Genomic DNA, 15719 nt, shown 5'->3' on the forward strand with positions numbered 1-15719 from the left:
AATTAACAAAATACTTCACAAATATTCATGTCATGGCTTCATCATAAACCTTAGAAATAACTTAGTTACACATAGAAATTAAAAATAAAAGAAAGATAGAACCCGTAGTCCATGGCAAAGCATGTCCCTAAGCTCTTCTTCACAAATTGCGGAGATGGTGAATGGTAGTATGGTGTGGGGTAATGTCGGGATTGCGGGGCTATGTAGGGATAGTTTGAGACACCTTATGTATACTAGAAAAACCATAAAATGTCTGAGAGAAACTCTCCTAAATAAAACAATTAATGACACAAACTAGGAAAGAATCCTTCTTGGCTTGGGAAACACGTCATATGTCTTGCATAGTAGATTTGGAGTCGATTTATCTTCTGGAAAATTCTGTAAAAATATGGAAAATGTAGCTATATCTTTTATCTTTCTAAGAATATATCGCATGCCAGTAGGAATAATCAGGAAAGCCTTCAAATCTTCATTATCCCACACCTACGTAATTTTGACGGGAAAACAACTTTTGTGGGATTAATTTGTAAAACTGGAATGAATGGTTTCATGGAAAATTATGAAATTCGGACACAATGATCTTTAGCCTCTTAGCTTCCTTCTCCAATTGGCCTTGCATCAAAACTCCTCCGAAAAGTCAAATTATCACAAAAAACATTCTAAGTGTGCGGATTGGCTAAAATTGAGAAAAGAAAAGTAACAAGGTTCTTTTATAATCAATTCCTTAACAAAACTTAGGGATAATTAACATGAATGTATGATAAATAATGCTCCTATCACTATCCATCACATGGAAAGTCATCATATGTCCAGATGATTTTGCTCGAACCATGAGACGTATTGTCTCATGGTGTTGAGCAGAGTCCTTTTAAGAGTTTGGGCAATGAACCTCTTTTAGTTAACTTCGTTCAGGATGCCCATCCTTATAGCTGCCCCTTTGAAGAAGATGTTGACTTATGACTTGTTATCGATTAAGACTCTGCTGACCATGGCACTATTGATTTGTAGGCTGACAAAGAGGATGCCATTGGAAGATGGGTAAGCACGCCTAATTGAAGGATCTTTCATCTGAGGTTTTCCCCGAGTCGTCTTCCTTCTCTTTTGAGCTTTCTTGGAATATTCTTACTTTATTTTTATGCGATTAATGCATGGGATGACTTCTTACCTGGGTGTTGGGTAGGTAACCAGGAAAGACTCTTGGATCAATCTTTCTAGACGTGGAGCAGAACTTTCAAATCGAGCGAGGACATCCTTTACAGTCTTAATTCTCTCGTTCAGCCTAGCGAGCTTCATCATTTCTCTAACTTGTAAGTTTTGCTTGAGGTCTTTCATAGACATGTGTATCTTCAGGTTATCGTCCCACGAGTAAAAGAAGCTTCTTCTTCATTTGGGGTTGTGGTTCATCCAAACAACGATTTTCTGGGCATGGGCTCCATAAACCAAAGTGGTATGGTCGAAAGGAATATATGATCCCTCTCAATGAAAGCACTAATTGTTGGAACCAAATTTAGTAAGTAGATATTGCATCCTTTTGGGAGTTGTGATTACTTGTGGCACAAGCATATCCCTCAAATGGAGGGACTCCAAAACTTATAGATCAGAAGGTGTCCATATCCAAAGTTGATTGCATGTCTTGCAGAATAAGCATGGTCATCTAACATAGTCACTAGGACTTTGTCTAGTGCCCCGGAGTAGAGTGATGGTGGCACCCTGCTCCGTCTGATACATAATGCTCATAATTTCCCTCTAGACCTAGCTGATGTTGAAGTCTTAGTTGTTTCTTGGAATTGACTTCGGAGTTGGTGAGTCTATGACTGAATTTCTGAGGTAACTGTATTTGAATCATCCTTACTCTTAACCCTAGAAAATCATGGTCTCAAAATAATCATACCCATCAATTTTGAGAACCATTTTTACTGGAATGATGTATCAGCCTTGTGATTGAGGATGTACTTTATATTGTCGTGATCAACTTTGATGACCAAGTGCCTTCCTTGTAGGCAGTTTTGCCACTTGCTTACTACATACACAAAAGCAATCAACTCTGTCTCATATGTAGATAAGGCTTGGTTTCTCAGTCCTAGAGATTGGGTAGTAAAAGTTATGGGTCTTCATTTTTGTTGCTAAACTGCCCCAATCCCACTACCAGATGTATCACATTCTAACTTAAATGATGTTAAAAAATCTTGTAAGGCTAACCTTATGAAGATGACATAATATGTTTCAACTTGTTAAAGGTCTCTGCAGTTATTTAACTCCAAGGTAGGTACAAACTTCCTATAATACCCAGTGAGTGGATGAAATATTTCCATACCTAGGTACAAACTTCCTATAATACTTAATGAGTCCCAATAACCTTCCTCAACTGCTTAACATTAGTATGGATAGGCCAATCAAGTATAGCTTGAACTTGGAAGGGTATGCTGCCACCTCATCCTTGGAAACAATGTGCCCAAGGTATTCCACATAACCTTAACCAAATGCACACTTAGATTTCTTGACAAATTGTTGGTTCTTCTTCAAATGGCACAAATGTTCTTCCGAGGTTTTGCTATATATAAGAATACCATAAAAACACCAAGATAAACTTCCTGAGATATGATTTGAAAAGGTCATTCATTAGACGTTGAAATGTGGCATGAGCTTTGGTGAGGGCAAAATGGCATAACCAAGGACTCATAGGGGCCTTCACATGTCCTGAATGCAGTTTTTGCAATGTCATCTGGGTGCATTCTAATTTGGTGGTACCCTAATATGAGATTTAACTTGGAGAAAAAAGTTAGCTCCAAAACGCTTATCCAACAAGCCTCTAATTTCTCATTGCAATAATACAAAAGCATGCCTATATTAGAGTTATAAAACTCTTTATCAAGATGTTGAAAAGACATCTCATGCACCAAGGGTACCCTAATGGTACTATGAGCAAGTTTATGTTCATGTCCCCTTTTTTAGAATTCCATGGTCATCAACTGAAATTCCCAAAGAATAGGACTAACAGTAAATAACCATTGCACTCTTGGAACTATGTCACATGCTCCTAATGGTAGAGGGAAAAAATCAATGGTACACTTATACCCTCCTATATTCAATGGTATTCCCTTGCAACTCCATTGCCCTTTAATCTTCCTTCCACTAGCAATCATAACTTCAAATACTTTAGTGTCTTGCACTGACCAACACCATTTCTTGACTAACCTAGAATATATGATATTATGAGTGCTCCCATAATCTAATTAAATCATCACGGGTTGCTTTTCAATAACCCCTTTAACCTTCATTGTTTGAATGGTATGTTTTGCATTTGTTCCATAATAGGCCCATTCACTTAACTCCATATGTTGTAACTCAAGAGGTAGGTCATCTTTTTCAACATTACCTTCTTCATTGTCTTTTGAACCATCCAAATGTAAAACATCTAGCATCAATAATTGCTTATGAGGGCACTTATAACCTCTGGCCTACTTCTTACAGAACCAACACTCTTCATTGTTCTTCTTACATTAGATTCCTTCAAGACTAAGTTTCCTTGTAAAGGAAGAGTACCAACTCCAGGTCTATGGGCAATAACATTGGACACTGGAGCATACACTTTTGCTATATGAGAAAAGGTTGTTCTAAGATCACTGAATTTGGTATTAGTTTGGACAGTTAAAGCAATTGCTTCATGAACAAAAGTAGGCCTAAGCAATTTAACATCATACTTAATTTCATGTTTCAGACCACCCAAGAAACAACTCTTCAATAATATGAGTCCAACATCAGTAGATCTAGTAACAAGCCTATGAATTTCCATGAGGTATTCTTTCAATGTACTTGTTTGACGTAGCTTCAATAAGGCCTTTATGCTATCTTCAAATTCTGATGGTCCAAACTCCTGGCAAAGGACCTTTGTAAAATGAAGCAGTGACAATTTTCTGGTGCTCAGGGACAGTGTAATAGGAGAAATATTGTTTCGCTTTATAGATTCATGCTAGCGGGTCACCCTTCTCATAGAATCTTGGAAAATTCAATCGATATTGCCATTGGGACTAGGTGTAAAGCCACTGCCATCGAAATTATCACGACGATGATGTCTGAGAGTGTTCAAGCTACGTAAGTTAGCTTCCTTAGCAATAATTGATGGATGAACCACTAAATCTGGGCCCTAAGCATTTAGATCAAAGGAAGAACTCCCCACCACCATAAGAAAGTTCCTGGAAAAATTGCTCAAAATTGACTGGCAACTTAGTATCCATGGCCATAGAGTGCCCAAATAAAGCGACAGCAATTGTCGATCCACAAGTAGTAAAATGAGCATCCATGGAAGATTCCAAGGTAGCTAGAAGCTCATTCATGGTAGCAGTTCGAGAGTTGTTCGGGGAGTGTGGTATACAAAGGGGAAACCAGAATCGAGATGAATGGTACTAATTGTTATGACTTAAACCTAATCTTTACTTAACCTGCAAGTATAACAGTAACAATAGAGGAAAATGAAGAAATGACAGAAGAAATGACAGAAGAGAGAGTTGAGCTCCACTTGTTTTTGTAATATTGTTTTTTATTTAAAATGACCGATGGCCAAAATCACACCTAAAGTGTGAACATATACAGCCCATACATAATTTGCTAGTTGGCAGCCAAAGCAACTTAACTAATTACTTCACTTAACAAAACCCCCAATTAACTAATTAGTCCTTGATTATGATTAAGCTAATCACAAATGATAAAATGGCTGAGTTTTGGTTTGAATGGAATGATCAACTATGCTAGCACTTGTGATGCCACCGCCGCAGGTTTAACACAATTAAACCCTATTAAAATGGAATTCTGTTGCTGGTCAGTTTACAGCTTCCTAGAGAGAAAACTCATCCTTCTCTCTAAAAAAACTCCCAATTTGTTCCCCCCCTCAGTCGTTTCCTCCTATTGTCTTTTTGAGAGTCGATTTTTTTTATGGTTTAATTCATTACTTTTTTCACACTTTTTTTCCACCTTTTTCAAACCCAAACTTCCATCGTCCCCTATCTCTTCCCTCTACCTTTCATCCTCATAATTCATTTCCACCCTAACCTTTAATCAGATATATGAGCAACGAACCAAAGATGGATATCAAATTCATTTCTTTCTTTCAATGCCCCTCCCTTGACTGAAATGCCAAATTTTCCTCGGGGCCAAATGTTCTAAGGTTTTTACGTAAGGGTTTTTCACATACCACTTAGCCTCACCCCTTTTCATATGTTATTGTGTTTGTATATCCTTTCAGGGGTTGGTGAAAGTGATTTGGATCCAGTGACTATCTCTTGGTGCAATGTTTCTAGTGACATAATATGGTTGTGTTGTACTTTTGGTTATGCATTTTTAAATTTCATGTTGCAAAGTCTTGGTCTCTATTTGACCACTCGATCATTTTCTTCAGTGTGGCTACCTTGGTGACTGCTGCCAAGTCGTTCGTGCTTGGTAGTGGCAGTTATTTACTGCGTTATGATAAAGATTAGGGTTTACTTAGTGTTTTGTCTTTTTTCTTATTAGATTGTGCTTTATGTGTATTGGGATTTCCCCAATGTGTTTTGGGTTGTTTTACCTTCCTTTGTGTTTGCCCTGCGTAATCTTTTTTTCCCCTTAATGAATGTTACTTTTCAAAAACAAAAAAAAATCTAAGTATATATAGTAATTGTTTGAAAGTAAGTTGTACAAAGTTCTTATGTATGCATGAAACCTTTTATATAAAATAAATTTGTTCTGGCTATAAGTTTTGATCTTTAGTGGTGTAAGGACTATATTTTAACTTTCTCAATATTAGACCTGGTGATTATGTCATGTTTGTCGCTTTCGTGTCGTTTCATGACATACCCGATATCCTAACGGATAGTGTCATGTCAAACACATTAAAATGAACGGGTAATATGACCTGACCCGAATTCGACCCGTTAAAATTAATGGGTAATATAACCTGACCCGTTAAAGAAAATATATATTAATTCAATAAATAATCAAATGAAAAATGCCATACTAAATTAGCATCTATATACCACATTGTCACTAAATTAGTGTCTACATATCCTAAACCCTAAAAATTTAAGCGACGATGTAACCATCGTCAAATCTTGAAGGATGCGATCATGAATTATCATGCATTCTCAACTTCATCTAAAAACAATGTTCACAAGGGTTTAGAGGGTTTTAAAAATCCAACCGATAATGTACTCATCATCAAAGCGTAGAGTATGAGATCACGAGTGTTTACATATTTGTTTACCATTTTTTACATTTGTAAAATAATTATTATGATTTTTTTTAAAGGTAATTTAGCCAAAGGTCAATAAAAACTTTACTATTAAGCCATATATCAATGATATATTTTTATTTTGAACTTAATCAATGATATATTTTTATTAACCAGGCATAAATCAATGATGAATGCCACATAAGTTTTAAGTCATTATAAAATCCATGGAAACACCAAAATACCCTCCAAAGAAAAAGAAAGGAAGTGTCTGATCGCACTTCGAAGAAAAAGGGAACCCAAAGTTCATAATCAGAGCTCGCAGACTCTCCCTTCTGAACTCTAATCGCACTCCATCGTCGCATCACCGTAGTTTAACTTCCGAAGCTTAGGATTCAGACCTTTCAGGGGAGAGAAACACCGGAATCGAATAATGAGGGCTTTCAGCTTCGAAACTTTCCGGGATTGCGATCACCGCCGAGGTTCGACGGAGGACTCGATCTCAGGTCAGTAGATTTGGTTATGAAGAACAGCCAAATTCCAAGTTGAAAACATTTTTAAAAGATTTATAAACATGAAATTACAAGTTAAAGAGAAAGAAATGGTAAGGATAAAGAGGAAGAGCATGCGTACGGATGAGAGTGGAGAAAGAGTGGAGTGAATCGAGGAATTAGAAGAGTTGGTGGCGGCCATTTGGGATTGGGACCAGATTAGATGAAGATTTTTTATTTTCTAAGGTTTGTTTGTGTTGTGTTTGTTTGAATTTTAGGAATTTCAGTTCAGTTGGAGGAACAGGAAGAGAGAGTTCAAATTTTGAATTTTAAGTGTCAGTTGGGTCGGCAGGCAAACACTTAGCTTCGGATCAGGTTGTGAGAATTTCATATCGGGATGTTCCGTCGTCAGACCCTCTCTCTCTCTCTCATAAGTTTTTTTTTTTTTCTCCTTCTTTCTTTCTTTCTGGAAAAATTGCAAAAATTGAATTGAGGGTCGAATTTCGAATTTCTTAGATTGAATTGTCGAGGAAGGACTCAATTTTGGGCACATGAAATAGACATTGCATCTGAATTCACAGAACAAGTAATAGACACTGCAAGCAGCGTCTAAATCCTCAAACCTATTTGAATCTTAATGCACAATCACAGAACAGGAAACAGACACTGCAACGAAGCATCTGCATCCACAGAATCGAAAACAGTTGCAATGTTTGAATCCATAAACCTAGTTGAATCCAAATGCACAATCACAGAATAGGAAATAAATACTACAACGAAGTGTCTGAATCCACAGAACCAGAAACATGAATCAACAAATCTATTTGAATTCGAATGCACAGTCACAAAACAAACTGCAACGAAATGTTTGAATCCACAAACCTATTTGATTATGAATGCACAATCACAGAACAATAAACAGACAATGTGTTGTAGTGTCCGAAAAATGGAGGTTGAAGGTGGTGGGAGGCGGGGAGGTTGAAGTCCGAAGGTGGTGGGAGACGCGATTTACAATGTAGGAGATGGAAAGGTTTGGTGTTTTAAATGGTAATGGCATCATTTGTAATTTTAATTTAATTGAGTTGTTTTAATGTATCTTAACATCTCATTGACCTATTTATAATTCCAATAAATTTGATTGACCTATTATTAATATCATAACTTTTAATTGATTTTATACAAAATCATTTTTTTTTAATTTATTTTGATTTTTTTTACAAAATACCAAAGCATATTAAAAAAATTTGTAATAATTAATTTAGAACTAGGAAAATTTTGAAAAAAATAGGTAAAAGTTCATGATCACATCCTTTATGCTTTGACGATGGTAATTGTCGTTTGCATTTTTAAAACCTCCAGACCCTCATGAGTAGTATTTTTAGGATGAGTTCAAAATAAATAAAAATTCATAATAACTAATGTACACGTGTGAAAAATTTGAAAAAAAAAATATACATTATAACCTATACCTTAAAATAATGTATCTTATGAGTTATGCTTAAGAAGTGTGAAATGACCAAAATGCCCCTAGTGTGGGTGTCTTGAATAATTATGGACCTTTGAGTTTAATTCTAATTTCACAAGTTTTCTAATTTTATTAGATTGGTTTTCGTACTCACAAGTGAGTGGGTGAAAGTAGAATCAAATTTGAAGTTACGGAGAATGAGTTATAATTTTTTAATCAAGAATGGCAATTTGGTAATTTTCATTTGGAAAAATTTAAGGGATCATAACCCCACCCTCGATCACTTTTCTTTCCTCTTTTTCATTTCCGTAATCTCTCTCTCTCTCTCTCTCTCTCTCTCTCACTCTCTCTCTCTCTCTCTCTCTAAACCACCGTGAACAACCACCCAATCCACCACTAATCCTGATCAAACTCCACCTCACAACCACCATATTTTCTATAGGTGACTTGAGGATCACGAGAATGGTCTTGCATGTGAGAATCAGAATTGGGGAAAAGAGAAACTCATTCACCGAGGCTCTACGACATGCTCGAGTTTGAACCCGACGAATTCGAGGTCAAACAAGCTTGAATTTGATTCTACTTAATGTCAGGTATCCTTTCCTTGCTCTTCTTGTCAAATTTGAGCTTAAATTTGAGGTTTTGACCTCTGTGTTGTTCTGTGCATCCACCAGCAAGTGACGGCACAAGGTCACTGAGGCAATGCGTGGCAATGTGTGATAGTATGTGCAGCGTGTGGCAACACGTGGGGACCCGAGACCCAATCAAAGGTTATTTGAATTTCCGAATCACGTGGTGGACTCTGTTTTTGCTAAATTGGAGTGGTTTACCACATTTGAATTAGAGATCTTTAGAATTTACTTAGTTAAGTGCTAAAACAATGTTTTTAAGGTGCAAGCTTGAGTAGCCTAGATAAAAACATGACACCTATTGAAGAGAAAAATTCAGAATTTCTTTGAGTGGATGAGACTAATATTGAAATGACTAGATGATCATATGATTGACTTGTTTATATTTATGATTTATTTTCACCACATGGTCTCTTACAGATCGAGTATAGCTATTTGTGGCCATAGGATACTTGCATGTGTTATTTATCTAGTTTAGGCTAGATGCACTATAGATGCTAGTAGATTTTTTTTGCTTGTGGATGCTATCAATAAATAGGTAGATGCCCGTACGTACACATGCATGCTTGTACTCGCACTACTAGATGTTAGTATATATTGCAGTCCCATAGGTACCTAGTGAGAATAAGTGAGAACAAGGCGACATTTGGCAACGAGTGGGCTTGGTAATAGTGCAGTCATCTTACAAAGTAGGGTGATTTATCTGTCTTCTATGTTCTTATCTAGTTGTAATAATGCATAGTCATACCTTCGATTATGCCTAGAGCACAACACATACTTTTGTGATAACTGATGTATGCACTACTGTTATGCTCTGAATTGATGAACCCTAATGTGTCACCCAGAGGTGAGGGTGTTGTAGTGACTTGCAGGATAATTTTAGTAGTTAATAATAATGAGTTGTTTAGTTCAAATTTATTCACAGCATTACTTCCTTACCTATGGCTCTGTCATCATATTGGTGATGTTTTGTTATCATTTTAAAGATGTTATGTTATTAATTTGGTGATAGCTTAACACATCACCACCCGTGGTTTGACGGCTATTTGGGTAGGGATGTCAATACAAATGTTTGTGATTGTATCCTCTACATTTGGACAATGGTTACATCGTCGTTTGGATTTTAAATCCCTCCAAACCCTCATGAATAGTACTTTTGTTTAAGTGAAAATTAATAAAAATTTCATCATAATCAATGTACAACTGTGAAAATATAAAATAAAGAAAAATATACAAACACTCGTAATGACAAACTCTACAACTTTCGTGAAATGTGTCACAACTCTAAAATTTGACACCATAATCCATAAACTCTAGATTTATATTTAACCGTGTGTTGTCATTTACATTTATGATCCATTCTTCTTACCAAATTTCACTTTCTTTTTTTTTTTCATATTTTCTTTTTTGAAAACATGATATGCGGATGCAAAAAGCTGAACGGTTTGGATCGTTGATATCACATTCACATTTTACGGTTAGTGAAAGTATTCCTCGGAGTTTATAAAGTCTCTAGAAACTATATAACATCAACTCATGCTTGAGTTAATCGTAAATATCGGAACGTGATATCAACAATCCGAACCATTTATCTTTCTGCATCCACCAAAAGATCATGTTTTCTAAAAAGAAAATCTAAAAAAAAAAAAAAACACGAAATCTAGTGAGTAGAATATAGTTTAAATGTAAATGACAATGGACATTTAAATATAAATCTAGGGTTTATGGTGTCAAATTTCAGAGTTGGCCTTTTTACAAAAGTTGTAGAGTTTATCATTATGAGCATTTGTATATTATTTATTTATTTTTTTTTTTTACATTTTTCACACTTGTACTTCTATTCTATGATTTTTTTTTTATTATTATTTTGCACTCAAACAAAAACAGTTTTCATGAGAGTTTGGAGGGTTTTAAGAATCTAAACAACGATATAACCATCATCCAAATGTAGAGGATATAATCATGAGCGTTTATATATTCTTTACATGTTTTTCACACTTGTACATTAATTATTATGAATTTTTATTTATTTTGAACTCCATCTAAAAATACTGTTCTCAAGGGTTTAGAGGTTTTAAAAATTCAAATGACGATGTACTCATCGTCAAAGTGTAGATAATGCGGTCACGAGTGTTTGCATAATTTTTTCACATTTTCACGCTTTTATATTTATTATGATTTTTTTTAATCTGCTTTGATATTTTGTAGGAAATCAAATTATATTAAAAATTTCATAATGAGGGGTCAAAGTTGAGTACCATGACCGTTGATCGTTGCTGACTGGCTTTGACCATTGTAGTAAGGTTTTTTTAGCATAGTTTAAGGGGAGTTTTAACGAAAAGTTACGGTACTGTTCATTTTAGCGAAAAACCACATTTTTACACTAAAAAATCAATCTTGGTACTATTTATTTTACCCTTTATTTTGTCCTTATCATTAAAACTCAAAGTTTTCAAACCCTTTTCATTAGTTTTCTTTAGTTTAAAATTACCAAACTCCTTTTTATCTTAACGAACCACCTTCTGTAGATAAACTTATTAAGAAATTATTAACGAGTCCTTAACGTGTGATCCGATAACCACACACCTAATTAACGTATTCACCCGAAACCTACTATTTCTATATCGTGTCCGGTTAATAGATCATGCACAACATTGTCAGGTCTACTGAATATTTTAATATTTTTTAGTATATTGGCACGCATTCACTAATTATGTATTGTTTAAATTGATTAAACTAATATTATGTATTTAAATATAATTATTGGAATAATTTTTTTCAGAAGAAATACATTAAAAGTATCAACCTTTGGAGACAACATCACTAAAATATAATATTTGTTTTATTTACAAAACTAGCTTTTTAAGGGAAGTATTATTAGCACTCAAAAAATCACATTCTACACTTCTCACAAGTGTATTTTTCTTTCCAAATATAGAAAGTTTTGAATGTAGAATAAGATTTTTGAAATGCCAATAACAATTCTCTTTTTAATAATAAATTCTAACGACACGTAGACCTAAGCTGCCATTTGACTTGTCCTATGAACAAGTTAATCTTGCGGGAGTCAAAAGCTGAAGTGTGTGATAATTGATGGGCTGCGCCACACCTGATCACAACGACCATGCCGCTCCTTCTTTCTTTTGCACAAAAGGTTTTTCAGTGTGCCGGAAATGCGGCCCGTTGCATACCATATCATAAAACAAGTGATTGAATTTTTTTTTTTAAATATCCAACCACTTGTATTATGACACATGGCGAACCGGGCATTTTCTCAATGCACTAAATAATTTCTCCTTTTGCACGTGATTGGCACTTGAACATTATTAGCACAACTTTTATAGAGGCTACAAAATGGCAAGCTCTTTAGCCCTTTGGCCTCTAAATCTCTTTTTGGAAATTCATTTTGTTCCTCTATTGTAAATGGGTATTTTATTTTATCAATGTGTGCTAACATTTGACACTCAATTGGACACTACATTGAAGATGGCCTAACATTTTATGCTTCTGTCATTTATAACTACGGTCTGCTGATATTTTTTTTCACTTGTGAGTGAAATGTTTTAGGTTCGAATCTCACATATGACGCATAACTAATTTATTTATGAAATTCCATCTCCGGATTTCAATATTTAAATTTCATATTTCACAGTTGTTACGACTCGTCTTAATTTTTGGCGTAAATTTTTTTTCGAAATTTGCAAAAGAACGAAAATGCTCCAGTTGGGCTAAGCGTAGTTCTACGTGGAAGTTTAACTTCTTTATTGTTTTGCCTTTTTTTTTGACATATTTGAGTAGTACGTGTTGATACGAACGCGTGGGCGCAAGCAAAGCAAAATTTGGAGCTAAAGCGAAGATTCTAGAAGACTCAGAAGTCAAGGATATTTTGGTAATTTTACTAATAATTGGTCCCATTTTGTTTCTCCCTTCTGGCCTTAGCGTTTGCACCACATGGGGACCATTCCCCATTTTTCTGGACTTTTCTTCTGTCTTTTCTATCGGTCTCACTTCTCCTTCTATCTCTTTCTACGTCCTTCTTCTTCCCGAGCTATACACGAAGGCAAGCCGTCTTTTTGCAGGCGAGTTGGAACCTGGAAACATCATCACCATGTTCACTCAGCACCCTGATCATCCCCACACTCGTTGTTTAGCTAGATTCATGGAGACGTTGTCTAACCCACGAGCCCAGTAACGTGCTAGTTTCTTCGATGAGGTTTCAACCCTTTCCCATTGGTTTTGAACAAGAGCGTGGTCAATAGTCGACTCATCATCATCCTAGAAGCAATATCCGAGCAGTGTAAGGGCGTGTGGCCGTGGCCTGTGGTGGTGCATGGCGGTGCTTAGCAATGGCCCCTAACCGGTGACCCAAAATGTCTTTCTATGCTAATTTCAATGCCCAAAATCCATTTTTGGCATCTATTTAGTGTAATTCCACTGTTTTAGCCTAGTTTCTTAGTTTGCCACCACTTATACTTACGACTTGCGGATCGTCATGAATTTTTAGTATGTTGTTGTGGAAGCATAATGAGGCTATTAAGAAGTTACGGATCACAAATCCAATGTTCCAATCTTCTGGATTGATTTACTAAGGTTATGGACCCAACCATTAACTGCATTGATCGAGGATTGACTTTTGGTCAACGTGTGGTGAATCTATCAAGAATGTTGTAGACAACATGTACAACCGAGAATTGAATGTTTTATCACTATAATTCTAAGACAAAACTTGTTCTTTGTTTAGGCACTAATTGTGTAAGAGCGCCTTGATCTTTGTGTTAGGGTGCTGTTGCGCGGACTCTAGGTGATTGACTTTAATATATGTGACATTGATTATTACCCTGAAATTCTCATGTGAATATACTTAGTGGATATGGCATGGATTTACAAAATGCATTTTCTACTAAATATTGCTTTTTAAATTCAGTCATCAATCTATTTTTATGAAATGTGGTTGCTATACACGTTTCAAATGTTTGTGATCATGAAGGCTAGTAAATGGTTTGTTATCTCATTGTTAGGGGGAGTTGTGACATCAAACTTGTATGATGTCTAGTTTTGTTAAGTGGTCTAGAACTGTCTTTCACTTGAATTTCGTTGAGTAGTCCGGAACCCTACTACGTCTGGATTCCGTTAAGTGATCTAGAATTCCTCTTCTTACACAGTTTTGTTAACTGGTCCGCAATCGTGTTTCATTCAATTTCTATTAAGTGGTCGTGAATCCTTTTCCCATTTCGATTTCATTAAGTGGCCCAGAATCCTATCTTCGTTGGATTTCGTTGAGTGATCCGGAATCCCTTTTCCGTTTCAGGGCCGTTGAGTGGTCTAGAATCCATCTTCCTCTTCAATTTCCTTTGAGTTGGTCTAGAATGTGAAAACTTATGAGTAAGTTTCAGCCGAACTATGTCACTCTAACCCTAGTTTTTAGCGTATTTATGAACTATAGGTTTGAAAACCTTTATGGTTTGATTTAAAAAATCGAATGGGTATCTACGGGCTCCTTCGAGTTGTCTACCAAATTGTTTCTAAACTGTGACCGATGAATTTGTTTTATTAGTATCACATACATTGGATTATTGTCACTCACATGAGTTTCGCATCTTATCTAGGTTATTGATTTTTCCAATGCACAATTCTCACGATGTAGGGGCGATTGTGCAAGTGACAGAGCTTAGTAGACACGGGGAGCTTTTGGGTAACAGTCAAGGGTTAGAGTGTTGTGAGTGACTAGGTTAACCTTGTACCTTTCCTTGTATTTCTTTTGGGTTACCACTTTTGGGAGTCTACAAGCATTGTATCTAGTGAGGGTTATGAACTTTTGTTATACACCTTTCGTAAATTTTTGTTATTCACCAGCTTACTTTATTGCGAATTTCATTATGTCTTCTTTTGCATATCTTGTTCGTATTTCCTTGCACCCCTACACCTGAGTGTCGCGCTTTGATCCTGGACGTATGTCGGGATCGAGGTGTGACATTATTTTCCTCATACATTACATAAAAAAATAATTTGTGATATTAAGGAGGAGTCACTTAAGAGAGATATGAAATGACACATTAGTTGGAAGAAAAATTCACTACTAGATATTTGCTCGATGAAACCAATTTTTGTTAGGTAAATGGACTTTACCCGATAGACTTTTCAGTTGGAAGGGCAAAGATGGTCAACATTTAGGGTTTACTTAAAACTTTTATGCGATGGAAGGTAATCGTAGGCAAATCATAATTCTTCGGGCAACATTTTGGCTCAACTAGGGGAAATATGGCATGCAATAACAGGGGGTTTGCCCGACGAACCCTGTCTTCATCGACTAGGTAGGATTTTCCCAACAACAGTGTTCATTGGCTAAGTCTATTGTTGGTGTCAAAAGCCTAGAATGACGTATAATAATTATCCACAGACACAATCTTTGCTCGACCTTTTCCTTGTACTTACCCGAGGAAGTGGTTCGTTGGCAAATTCCTATTCATCAATTATAAATATGTGCCTTCCTCTTTCTCCTCCGTGCTTTCCTCTTCCTCTTTCTCCTCTTCTTCTTTGCTTCAATACCCATTTTTCCATTATCCAAACCCTACCCTTTTACCACTTTGAACAAAGTCTCCACGTATCCAAGAGAAATAGCAGTAGCAAAGGCATGACTATGGTGGCCTGGGTCCACTACCAGAAAATGATGGTGCCTTGGCCCCAACGGCTAGTTAGGGATAGGAGGTGCACCTTCAATTATGGAGGTTTAGGGAGTAGTATTGGTGGTAAAAATCAGAGTAGTAAGTACGATTAGAGTAAGGAGGGGAAGCTAATTGTGGGGGTTTGCATCAACTATAATAATTCTAGTATAATATTAGAACTAGTAGTTTGAAATGATATAAGGATAGTCATGTGGAGTATTTATTAATTTCTCTGTGGCGAAGAAGATGATAACCAAAAGTTAGTCAGATGTT

The 15719-nt window shown here is 36.0% G+C and overlaps 1 long non-coding RNA gene across 1 annotated transcript; it reads left to right on the plus strand.

The window, feature by feature from the left end:
* The first annotated feature begins 8468 nt into the window (after positions 1-8468).
* On the plus strand, positions 8469-9171 carry LOC125478736. Its single transcript, XR_007259486.1, has 2 exons — positions 8469-8748; positions 8830-9171. It is a non-coding gene; the product is annotated as an uncharacterized LOC125478736 (long non-coding RNA).
* Positions 9172-15719: the final 6548 nt, after the last annotated feature.

The sequence above is a fragment of a genome, unplaced genomic scaffold (assembly GCF_019419815.1).
Source record: "Pyrus x bretschneideri cultivar Hongxiangsu unplaced genomic scaffold, Pyrus_bretschneideri_v1 Contig26, whole genome shotgun sequence".
NCBI lineage: Eukaryota > Viridiplantae > Streptophyta > Magnoliopsida > Rosales > Rosaceae > Pyrus > Pyrus x bretschneideri.